This window comes from Excalfactoria chinensis, chromosome 5 (assembly GCF_039878825.1).
Source record: "Excalfactoria chinensis isolate bCotChi1 chromosome 5, bCotChi1.hap2, whole genome shotgun sequence".
Classification (NCBI taxonomy): domain Eukaryota; kingdom Metazoa; phylum Chordata; class Aves; order Galliformes; family Phasianidae; genus Excalfactoria; species Excalfactoria chinensis.
Window position 1 is genome coordinate 19966400 of NC_092829.1, and position 13215 is coordinate 19979614.

A 13215-nucleotide genomic window follows, 5' to 3' on the forward strand; every position below is an offset into this window, starting at 1 on the left:
AATGTGCGAGGGCACAAGATGAAGCTGATGATGAAAAAGGGCAAGAAGTAGGTGGGCATTCGACCACCCTAGATACCACTGAGCATGCCCAAAGGGACATCAGCACATATCTATGAGAAATTGGAGTGAATATGTATGCTCAAGTACGGCATATGTATGTCTTAAGTGTATAAATGTATAACCTGAACTCTGAGAGGTTGTGCTTGCTTGTCAAGTCACCAGGTGTGCTTAGTGAGGAATACAGGAATGCTGTTTTCTACCACCATGCTGGAGTTAGAGAGTTTTTTTCCTGGGTTTTGGATGACACTATAGATACAAAAGATGGATTTGGTCTGTTCAATGTGGTTGTTTCCTCCCCACTTAATGTTAGTTTCAAGGGCTCCTTGTTCCCAAAAAACATGTTAATACCATCACCCCCTGTTTGATGTCTGACTATTTTGACAGTTTTCTACCTCCATCAGTCCTGTGCTACATTTATTTCCCGTGCTGATAATTTTGACTGAAATATAAGCTGTTAATGGATTTCTCCAAAGGGAAGACGTGACACTTCACCTCCAGAATGATTATCACTTTTGTTGTTACAGTGACCTATGAAACATTATTTATACTTTTAATTGGTGGTCTCTAACAAGGGCGTTAAGCAGATTTTGGGACTGTAGTTCAAGCAGGTAATTGAACAATGAAAATCCAATGGGAACCTCTGACCTTTGATGAGCTCCTTATAAAAGGTTGTTGTTGGTATAATTTACCTTCAACGCTTACAGGAACACAGTGCCAGAGCTTATCAGATCTCAGGTTTCCAGTTTAGAGAAAAGATGAAATTTTAGGAGTGGTGTATCTAAACCAAGCAAGATAGGAGTTCATAGAGCTGGCCTGAGATCACAAAGTCAGTATCAGAGATGGAGTGTTGCAACTGCAGAATTTTGCTCAGGCTGTGTGCTTCCAGTGTAGAAACTGTGTGATCTTCTCAGTCTTACCTCCTTGGGGTGGTGTTGGTAGCACTAGCAAATGGCTGAGCTCCCAGCAGGTTGCTAGTGGGGGCCTCTAGGTAGGTAAAATCTGTATCATCCAACCCTCTGGAAGCTAACTGCAAGCTGAAAGATCTGATGATCTCATTGTTAGCTATGTTATATCCTACCATGATAGGGCTTAAAATATGATCTTAACACACCTGATCCTTGGAAGTACTACCAAGTATTTGAGCAACATCATTCCTTGTGCACAAAGATTTTATTTTTTTTTCTCTCACATGGATCTTGATTATCTTCTCTCATTCTCGATTCTCACTGTTGACTGTCACATATCATTTCAAGAGCTAACCCCATCACTGACTGCAGCTATTCGTTATCAACCCCTTTGCCTGTACCACTTCCATTTGTAATTTAAACACCCTAATTTAATAGGTTTGTCTCATTATTTTGATTAATCATATTAACTCGTATTAATTAAGAGATGGATTTAGGTAATGACAGAGGTTAATGGAGTCAGTTTTCACTTTCCCCTGGTTTTTCAGGGGAGGGGGGACACAGGGGTAGGAGCAGAAAATAAAAGGAGGGTAAGAGGAGAAAAAGAAAGAGAAACTATTGGGGGGGAAATCTCAGTTAGCAATCAGAAATTCCCTGCTAATTGAATGTCTGATTTTATTAATGATGAAATTTATAAAGGTCCTTAAGAAAAGAAAAGAATTTAGCCAGTTCAGCAGTTAAGTGTGAATATTAACTAACTCTGAGATAAAAGGTAAAATATCCATTTTCTTTTCTTTTCTCTACTTCTTTAAATAAAAAGCTCTCTTTGACACTTCATCCCATTAGAGATTTAGCTTCCTTTGCCATCCATTTCTAAATGGCTGGAGACTGTGCAGAGAAACTAATGTCCTGGATGGTTTAAGAAATGCTGACCTTGGAGGGCAGGAAGTTAATACATGGATCATCATAGTGCTTATTTTCCTTGATGTTTGCTTTCTGATGATGCTTTGATAAGTGAAAGAAGGATTCCAGCTCTGCCCTATGCTCTGTCTCTGCTCTATCATACTTGTTTCCCTGAGGCTCAAATAAACTGAACTGCAAACTGTGTTAGATTCAGGTTGAACCTTGTGTTGGTGCTGTGGGCTGCATTTCCATCTCAACAAAGCATGGTGAATCCTTTGCTCATGGAGGTTCCTCCATGACAGGGTCTCATGATAATCACTCCTGGGCATGCCTATTAGCAACTACTCCTTATTTGTCTCTTTTTACTTACTTGTATCAGTACTATATAAGCATAAAACGCCATTTGAGGAAGGGAACTCTTTATAACTCCATTGCCCTCATGCAAATGACAGGAAAAGGGCAAGTCAATGGAAAGCTTTTTTATCCTCTGCTCCTTGGTGTTTCAACTGTCCTGTGTGAATGAATATTTGAGTAGAAGAATATTTTGTAGCTGAAGCTGGTTGATAGTGAGTTGTCAGGTAGGTGTGCAAGACCTCAGAGTAAGCAGCTAGTTTTTCTTCTTACTAGAAAGAAAGGGTTTAGTGCTAATGGTAACATCCCTGTATACAAAATAAAGTGAGATAACCATACAGAAGGAAAAACAGGCGTTCAAACCTGATTTTAACAAATGTAAAAGAGTTTATATAAACTATTTTGAATCAAAATCAAAAAGAAATTCAAACAACAAAGTTGTTTTGTGAACAAACTGTAGAAAAATAATTGTGAGGCAACTTGTATTTGTATATATGGTTGCAGTAAATGTTGCTGATGAAATACAGTATCCATAGCTGACTTGTGAAAGGTAGCCGGTAAGTTTGTAAGATCATGGTCTAGCTTAAACTATAGTGTATTATCAGCCCTAAGATTATTTGGCTATAAATTACAGTCTTTTATATCCAGTCTAGATCTTCCCCCCATTTTAATTTCAAACTGTTTTCCCTTGTTCTGTCACAACAGACCCTGCTGAAGACTGTCCCCTTATTTCTTATAGCCCCACTTCAGATCCTGAAAGGCCGCTCTCAGGTTTCCCCTTCTCTTCTCCAGATTGAACAGCCCCAGCTATGTCAGCCTGTCCTCAGAGGGGAGGTGTTCGGTCCTTTGGATTATTTTTGTGGCCCTCCTCTGAATGCACTCCAACAGGTTGGTGTCTCTCCTGTACTGATGACTCCTCATCTGCAGTACTCAAGGAGAGGTCTCACCAGTACAGAGGAGAGGGATTAGCAGGACAAGGGAGATTACCTCCTTTGTCCTGCTGTTCACACTTCTTTTGATACAGTCCAGGATATGGTTGGCTTTCTGTCCTGTGAGAGCACATTGCTGGCTTATGTCCAGCTTCCTATCTACCAGTACTCCCATGTCTTTTTCAGTAGTGCTGTGCTCCATCCTTTTGTCCCCTAGTTTATATTGATAGTGAGGATTGCTGTGACCCAGGTACAAGACTTTGCACTTGGATTTGTCGAACCTTGTTTCACCTGAGCCCACTGCTCAAGCCTGTTTAGATCTCTCTGGATGGCATCCCATCCCTTGTGCGTGTTGACCTTACCATGCGGTTTGGTGTCACCTGCAAACTCGCTAAGGGTGCACTTGATCCCACTGACAATGTCACTGGTAAAGATATTAAAGAATGTTTGTTCCAGTACTGACCCCTGAGGGATACCACTTGTCACTGATCTACATCTGGACATGGAGCTGTTGACCAGCACCCTCTGGCTACAGTCTCACAACGTGTTCCTCATCTATCAAACAACCCCCACCAAAAAATAAAAATAAAAAAATAAATCTGTATCTTTCTAATCTGGAGATGTGAATGTTGGGCAGGACAATGTCAAAGGCCTCACTGAAGTCCAAACCGATGTTAACAGTGGTTCTTACCTCGTCCACTGATACAATTACACCATTATAGGAGGTCACTTTGTTGGTCAGGAATGACCTGCCCTTGATGCAACCGTGCTTGTCTTGTATGTCTCTCTTAACTATCCAGATTTCTTGACTTCAGTACAATTCCTTGCTTTCAGCTGCCTTAAGCTAAAGGTTGCTATGCTTATATGTGAGTTTTCATTTCATCCAACTAGTGTCTTACCTAACTTGACTGCCACTCAGATGTAATTTTAATATGAATTTTGGAAGATGGCTACTTTTTGGTAATCTGTGATTAAAATAGCAGAAGTCTACAGTGGAGTTTTTCCATGATCAGTTTATCAGAATGAATGAATGAAACAAATTTCAGTTTAAGAGATGCTAGAGCAGTTGAAATCTAGTAAGTCTGACTGACCTCCTTATGACTTTGATGAGAACATCAGAAATCAATTTTGCTTTTGCAGTTATGTTTATTAGCAGCAAAAAATATGCCGTACTCTGTGATTGTTAGTAACTTTAGGATGTTCATGATCTGCTTCTAAGATATTATATCGCTCTATAAAATTAACAACTCTGTGTGCTTTACCTTTGCATAATGTAAGCATAAGTCAGCTAGGTAATGGTTTCCCTGGAAAATCATAGTTAACCTGAGCGGTAGAGAACCATGAGTTTGAAAGATCCATTTCATGTTCTTCATCTGATTTTACTGTTTATGGTTTCCCCCCCACTCCCCCTACCCCCAACCCGTTCCATATTTCTCCACTTAAGTTTGTGGTACAAGTTTTTTAAATTAATAGTAGACAAACAACTAGAGATTTATATATTGCCTGCAAGTACTATATAGGCAAAATTATATGGTAATTTTAGCCTCTGACTATTAAAAGGGGGAGAGGAACAAGAGGAAAAATTGTGTAGAATTAATATTTCTCTCTCTTTCTGAAAAGAAAGAAAGAAAAAAGCCACTGTGGTTTAATTCTGATATTTCCTGTGTTGAATTTATGCCAGACAAAAGTCAGTGGAGTTACTTCACCATGTACAGTAGTGTAAGGTTAGGAAGGAATCTTGTATGTTAAAACACTGTGTAAGTAAATACACACTTCTGGGTGCACTGAATCTTTTTGTCTATGCATATTCAAGTGAATATATTTCACAGCTGCTGTCTGCATCATTCACTTCCAAAACCAGCATGCATTCATTTTCATAACTTTTTCTTCTATTACAATATTAATGGGACTATCAATGGGAAAGGACAAGAGAAGCATTTTTAATGTTTATCTGACAGTTGCAAATTTCACTTGAGGTTGTTTACTGGGATCTGATTGTTGGCAAAGAGGAGTAGGGAAGGCAGCAAGATGAATGGGATCACAGGAAGAAGAGATGTATTTATAGGCCCTCTTAGCACCATCTAAGAGTAATAAAAAGTCTTGTCTTACTGCTCTTTTACCAAGTCTTAAGTTTTAAACAGTAAAAAATGAGAGATTATTTTAATTAACTTCTGTGTAATCCTGGCAGCCTGTTTAAAGTGAAACGTTTTGTATTTAGGTATATGAAAGTGAGGTGAAGGTCTTTGTGTATATGTTCATTAGCTCCTTTATGGGAAAAGATGGTTGGAAGTAAGTGTGTAGTTGTGGACTTGCAGATGAACCTGTAATCTGATGTTAACTGCTTTTGACCTTCAGTGCTAGGACTACATAAAGAGGAAATTACTTGTTATAGGAAGAGCAGAAGCTTTTCCCAGTTTTGCTTTATGGATTTAAAGCCCCTAAGTTTTACAGATCTGGATGTTGTGCCTCCAATTTTTTTCCATCACTGTGAACATTTTTCTTCCAACTAAGAAAAAATACAAAAGAAAGCAACAACCACCCGTCTTGGAGTTCTGCTTCTCTGTCTTTTTAGTTTGTGCTTTAAAATGTTTAGGTCTCATTTTTTCAACCAGAAATGCAGAAAGACTAACTTTTCTTTTGGTGTTTCAATGAGAGTTTTTACCTAACTGCACAGCGTTACTGCCAGTCTTTAAGAACAGAATGAAATATAGATAAACTGTAGACTACATAAAAATGATAGCCTTGGAGTACTGTATTCAGTTTCACCTGGTCTATCACAGGTGGCTGCTGAAATAGAAGTGTTTCAAAACCAGGTAGCTAGCTAAGATAATTGAGAAACAGGCTGTTTCAACTGAGGAAAAATAGTTGGATTCTGTAAGTGTGAGGAGTAGGTTCAGTTTTCCATGCAAAATGAAATTCAAATTAATTGCTGTGTAGATTTGTTAGATTCTTGGAGATTTTGAATTCTCCTCTCCCTGTTTTTCTCAATAGGCCGGAGTCTTTTGGTGAATTTAAGCATCTGTGATGAATCTTGCCAGGCCCAGCAGAGAAGCCTTGATGAGGACACAGGCCACTCCTGCAAAGCACCATGGCAGCTCTTTTCAGATGAAAAATATTAATTTTCCGCAGGAAGCAGGTATGTTCCACAGTATTTTAATGATGTAAAATGTGACTGATTTGGGGGAAGAATGGGAAGAACTTCCAGTTTTCAGTATGTAAAAAAAAAGTAATTGTCATGAGACATGAATTCTTATTGTGTTTTGAAATATCAGAGTAAGGAAACACTAAATCTGGAAAGTGTCAGTCATAAAACCTTTGGAATGGAAATCAAGCTGCAAAATGGTGTTCTTAGTTGCAATGGGTGGTTTCTAACACTTGCTACCTAGAGAGGGGCAGAGATATAAGTAGAGCCTGCAGCCTGGTAATTCTACTCACTGTTTATCAATTGCCAGCACTCATTCCTATTCAGTGTCAAGTTTGGGTTAATTATGTTAAGGTTGCTTTCAATTGTTAGGTTAATTACTGTTGGGTATTCCCTGTTGTCACTGGCCTCAGCCCTGTTTACTTCCAGCAAAATACAAATTCACACTGAGACTAAGAAAGTGTGGATCTGTACTTGATTAAAAAGTCAGTGTAGCAGCCTTGTTGCACATGCTTCTATTGTCTAAGGCTTCCCCTGCACTTTTAACCAGGGGAGTATAGTTTGGGAGGATCCCCATCCATGTGTCCCTGCTATGCTACTTTATACAACAGGCAGCACAGTCTTAGTGTACCTCCTGCCTCCACATGCAACTCTCCTCCTACAGAACCTCTGCTGGCTGCCTTCAGAGCTGGAATCTCTGCAAAAGATGTCCTATCTTTCATTTAATACTGTCTGGGTAGTTATCATCTCACTTATTGACCAATTGACGGAGCCAAAACCTACAGATTAGCCTTTGGACTCCAGTTCTTCAAAGTGTGACAGCCTTAGCAAGCTACCATAGTAAAAGTAGCATCAACTGGGCCTTTATCTCTTGTAAGCAACTCTTCGATCCCAGATCATTGCATCTTTCTAAACTGAATCCTCCTGGATGGATTTAGTGTGTCCTTTTGTCATTAATATGGCCATGCTTCCTGTAAGACAGTCTTGTATGTTGGGCTAACCATTAAATTTAAAGCCCAGAACTTACGTGTTTAGGAACACCTGCTACTGAAGTCAAACAGTCAGTATTTAGAAAAAGCAAGTGTCCCGTATCAAAGTTGTGAGACGTGAAAGGAAGCAATGAGGGAAGATTCACTACAGTCCTACTGTTTTCAAAAATTTTAAATGAATTTAAATTTGCAATCTGGTGTTCACTGATGAGTTAGGCAGGCTGTATTCAGATGTATTCCTGTTATTTGCATGGTTGGGAAAGGAAGAAATTTCGGAGCATAGTGAAGTTTTTCCAGAAACCACGTGCTTCTTTCCCCTGTCTGCTTGCAGAAAATGTAAATGTGAATGTGTTTCCTGGTGATTGTCCAGATGATAGCCTCTTCGGCATTCCACCGAATGGCCACCTGTCTGCCTGTAATAAATGATGGCTATAAAGTGAAGTGATTGCAGCTGTGATACAGCCAGAGGCATTTGTTTATATTCTTATAATATGTATCAGATTGAATAGAAATTATCACTTACAATTGACAAATGGAGGGTGGAGATAGTTGGAGGTATGAGGAAGCTCAGCCAGAGCTGGACCAGCTGCAAACTTTCTTTGGTGAGGGCTGTCTGCAGAATGCAGGTGTTGAGCCAGCCAGTGATTAATGGTGTGGCTGGGTGCTCACTTGTGTTAATGATCTACATGTCTTTGGATCGCAGCGCACGATCCAGAAAACCTCATGTTGCTTCTCAAAAGTGAGTAGAATCTGCAGTTTTGAGGGTGGCATGTGTAAGTAAGTAAATGGGTGGCCAAATTAGAGGAGTATTCCTGGATATTTCATCAGGAGAAAAGTATTGCTCTGTGGTGTTATCCCTCAGTATTTTAGTAGTGTACAAGACCAGGATTGCTGAATCTAATCAGAGCACTCCTGACTGGAAGCATTAGATGTTACTGTGACAGTACTCCTGTTAATTAAGCAGGGGAAATGTCTGTTCCTTAGACCTCTTTCTGACCAAAAGAGTGGCTTGTTTTACTAGTTTCCCGAATTACTGTGAATGGCGTCTCTTTGTCTAGACACAGAACTTTCTTTTCTACACTGGGAATCTGACTGTGTCCAAGTGAAAACCTTCAGAACTGATCACTGGCTGGAAAGATGATAAAGTACGCTGCAAATTTGCAAACAAGCTAAATGCTTTAGGTTCCCAACAGCATTTATCCCTTTGCTAAGTCTTGAGGGAGAAACTGTAGCTGAAGAAAATTCTTGGACCAAAGGTGGAAAAGTGAGACAAGCAATGTCTTGCTTTTGCTTGACGTACATTTAAAAGTAGGCTGAACAAATGTATAGGAGCTGTGTAGATGGTAGATGTGGTAAGCTAAGTACCCTCTACAAACTATTGCTGTATCTGCAGGTATCTGTGCTGACATGTTGTCTGAAGCTAGTTGGAACTGGAGACATTGAATGTCTAGTAGGAGTGACTAACAAAGCAAAGTGCAAGCAGCAAGAGTGCTGCGGTTCAGATCAGTTCTGTCTGTTGAGCATGTGTCCCATTTTGGTATGAAACAATAATGATTGTATCATAATCTGTAGATGTTTTGTAGAAGAAAAAATATGGGATATGCAACAAGCTGTACCATAGAGTTAAATGTCCTCTTACCCAGTTTTTCCTGTATGAAAATGTTCCACCTAGAGTCTTTTGTGTCTATAGAATACAGAGCTGATTTGAATGAAAGCTCAAAATGAGCAAGGCCTAACACACAGCTACTGCCAGAAGTGAGAATATACTCTGTTGTAAGCTGCCTTTTTGCTCATCTTTCTGTTTTCTGAAGTGTTGCCTGGTACCTGGTGAAGCAAGCTATCCTTTAATTCTTGTAGTCTTGCCCCAGATATGTCTTTTCCACTTGGTAGAAAACGTATGTCCCAAATCTTTGAGAATTCAAACTCCTGCTGATTGATAAGTTTAGCGAGTGCTGCCAGTCAATCCTGTGCAAGGACTTTCAACTTGGAAAGAAATGCTGTCTTAATTAGCTGCTCAGAGACTGAGTTACTATTAGGGAGAGAGTTAAACATGAGTTTCATAATTGAAAACACTAAAAAAAAAAAAAAAAAGCATCTATTTTTATTAATTTTTTCTAATTCATTAGCCTCAGGGATGGCTGTTACTTTTGGTTTCCTCATCAGCAGAAGAAGCTATTGGATACAAATGAACTCATTCTTCTTGTGCTGCTAACATCTAAAAGGCAAACAATGCTTTGTCTGGCTTCTATGGGACAACAAGCTATTCTGTCTGCAGATCCATGGGCTTTGGCTTGCTTTCTTTTCTTACATTTCATTCTACATTGAGCATTTGTGCAGTGAGAAGGCTTCTTGCCAGAGATCTGGCTTAGAATGCAGTACTCTGCTCACTGATGCTTGGTCTCACTAGGACAGACAGTTCCTTACAAAAGTTCATAAATCATATATGCGTGATGTGATCAATACAACCCTTCTGTATTGAAACTTCAACAAACAGCTTGCCTAAGCAAATAGGAAGTTGAGCTGGGTACATATATGCACTGCAAGTCCTGCTGTGTCTATCAGCACATTGCTTTCAAGTATTTTGTCACAGATGCTGGCACTTTAAGTCTCTAGAACAATAATTTAGATGTGTTTCTGTTTGTGGAGCATCGTTCAACAGTAGGAAATGATTTTTATCCCTTTGTTAGGATGATGTACTTTGATGTCACAGCTGTGGGTTTGTATTCCTGGTTCTGTTACTGAGAACTCAATAGTGGTCTCTGTATTACAGTTTTCTATGGGGCAGTAATGCCTTCTTCTGAAACTATTCCAAAATCTTCAGGCATGTAAACAATGATTTGTGAGGAAAAAACCTGCAAGTCTTAATGATTAATTCTATGATTCTATGATAAAAGAGTAACTCAAATTTCATTTCAAAAAATTAAATTGTCCATGCAAAGCTTACAAAAGCAGAGCTTTGGTGCTTATTTAAAATCTGAAAGTGCTCTCAGTAAGAAAAAACTCTTTATTACTATAGCTTTACTATACCTCCTTTATCTATTACATTCACCAGTTCTTGTCCTCGTTTAATCTAAAGTAGCACAGGACCAGGTTTTAAGGAGGAATGTAAGGCAACCTGCATTTATCTGTTAATGTCTGATACTGGGAAGAGAGGAGGGACTTATAACTTTGCTTAGTGCCTAAATGCCACCTTATCATGGTATCATGATAAAGTCTGTGCAATTGGAACACTTAAAGTAGATATGGTATTGCAGCAATTAGGTGTTATCTCCTAAATATATTTGTTGGCAGATGCCTATAAAAACAAATAACAAATAAACACCACAATAAACATGTAACAAAACAGAAAGCCTTTCCTGTTCTTTAGTGAGTCACTTCCTGATGGTACATAAGTGATCTGAAGCTCACTGTTGTTGCATTTTTCTGACTGCTATTTACATAGTTTCTGCAGTTTCAGTATAGGCAGCCATGATTGCTTGCTTTAAAGTTAACTCAGTTGTACCTTCTGTGTTCTTACTTTGTTCTCTAGTAACTGAAATTGAAAGTATCTAATGTCATGTTCATTTGAGCTAAAGGAGCATTTAATATGAAGTAGAAATAGATCAACAGGCAGTGACAGCATATCTCAACAGTATAGGGTGCTAAATTCAAATTAGCTCAAATTAGTAAAATTTCAGGAGATACAAAACATTGTGAGCTATATTGATTAGGTGGCTGAACCGTGGGTATTTTTATAGCTGCAAAGGCTTTCCTTTCCACAGAATTGCAGGAGGTAGAAGGCACCTCAAGAGATCATCCAGTCCAACCCCCCTGCCAAAGCAGGTTCTCTACAACAGGTTGCATGAGTAGGCAATGCAGATGTGGAATTTCATATGCCCATAGAAAATGTCTCCACAACCACTCTGGGCAACCTATTGCAGTGCTCCTTCACCCCTACTGTAAAGATATTCTTCCACATGTTTGTTCAGAAGTTCTTACATTCACATTTTAGGCCATTGCTCCTTGTACTGTAGTCACTGTACACCACCAAGAAGAGCCTGGCATCATCCACGTGTCTCCCTCCTCCCTTTACGTATTTATAAACATTGATCAGATCCTCTCTCAGTCTTCTTTTCCCCAGGCTGAACAGACCCAGATTATTCAGCCTTTTCTAATACTGGAGTTGCTCGAGGCCCTTTATTATCTTAATGGCCCTCTGCTGAACTCCTTCTAGGAAATCCCTGTCCTTTTTGAACTGGGGAGCCCAGAACTGGACACAGTAGTCTAAATGTGGTTATTCCTGCCTGAAGTATAAGGATTGACTGCACCCCTAAACTTCTGCACTGCTCTGTGACGGGAGACAAAAGAGAGTGCATGGGTTTGGGGGGAGATGTTTTTAGTTTGCTTTTAGTTCTCACTGCTCTGGTCTGTTAGTAATGGGCAATAAATTATAATAACCTCTCTAACTGAGTCTGTTGTGCCCATGATGGTAGCTGGTGAGTGATCTCCCTGTTACGATATTTTCTCCTCTCCTTTTGAGGAGAAGGAAGAAGAGAGTGTTGTGATGGAGTTTAGCTGTCCATCGTGGTGAAACTGCCAGTGGAGGTGAGCATGGTTCCTTGGCATGCTTCCTATAGGAGAGTGTCTTCACCTCTGCTTTTGACTATTGAAACTTGCAATCCTTGTCCTCTATTTTGTCACTGACAGAATCCATGGGAACCATAGCAGTCTGAAGCAACTGTAAAAATCTGAACAAAAATTTGTGATGTGGTGTCCTGTTAGATAATGGCTCTATTGCACACTTCTGGAAAGAACATCAGTGTTTGGTCCCTGAAGTGTGTGCAGAAGTGTAACCAAAATATCTTTAGCCAGCACTTCTTTTTTCCCCAGAGATCCTGCATAGATGTGATGGCAGTTCCCTCCAGAGTACATCAGTGCTACCACTGCTCTGGATTACTGGATAGGTATGAGAGGTGTAGAATCTCTGGATGTGTCGTATGACAGAACAACTCAACATACCAATAGTGCATAATCATGCTCTGGAGCTGACTTGTGGCAGTGATAATTACTTTCCCTGTAGTTTTCCACTAAGGAACCACCATGTGCTTTATATGGGTCAGTGAATGAAGTGCCCCACGTGACATCAGTTTCTGTTTTATACTTGTTCTAAGGGGATGAAGGAAACTAAGCATGATGATGGGAAATTAAGACGACTAGTTGAAGCTACATGCAGACCAGCCAGCTTTGTCCAGTAAGCAAAAGTGAAATTTGCTAAGAGATTAATAGCTTTTGGATCCTGACTTGCAACCACCAGCTCTCACCACTAGGCAGTGCTTGTTTTTCTCTTTGCCTCTTTCCTCTTTAGTTCTTCCTTTTGCCACCTGAACCAATTCCAAGAGGAGACAGCTAGGAACACAGTAACTTGGGGTAGGAATCTTTCCCCTCCACTTTCACTCCCCACTCCCATTCCTGTCCATACAAGATTGATAATGAAACCAATACCTTTCACCGGTGTAATTTTCATATTTAATGAGCGTGACTCAAAAACTATTACATTAATTAGTCAAATCCCACAAATCGTTAATGGTGCACGCTGTAATTAATATTGTATTCAATTAAAAGCTGACCTGTTTCAGGTGCCTTCCCCTGGTTTGGGGGGCTTTTTGAAGGCAGCGTATGTTCCAGTGCCTGAGGCCAAGACTTTTATTTTGTTCCAGTGATGGGCAAGGAGATATTCTTTTCTGTTTTGCTTTTGTTTTGTTTTTTTTTTCCCTCCATGAACATATGCTGGTTTCTCCCCCCACCTCCATCTCCAAACGTGCTGCTATCACTATACAGACAACCTGCTTGCTGTGATTTATGGGTTAGCACAGTGCAGGGCTCACAGACTGGAAAATTTCCAGTTTACACAAGAATTCCCTGAAAAATGAGCTTGGTTAATTTATTTCTTTCATTAA

General features: G+C 39.7%; 1 long non-coding RNA gene across 3 annotated transcripts in view; it reads left to right on the forward strand.

Moving 5' to 3' along the window:
• The window catches only part of LOC140252981 (uncharacterized), a 116779-nt gene that overhangs the window by 36889 nt on the left and 66675 nt on the right, over positions 1 to 13215 (forward strand). For all 3 annotated transcript variants that reach the window (XR_011903754.1, XR_011903752.1, XR_011903753.1), the window contains exon 2: positions 6140 to 6284. This is a non-coding gene — a long non-coding RNA (uncharacterized lncRNA). The remainder of the gene's footprint in view (positions 1 to 6139; positions 6285 to 13215) is intronic.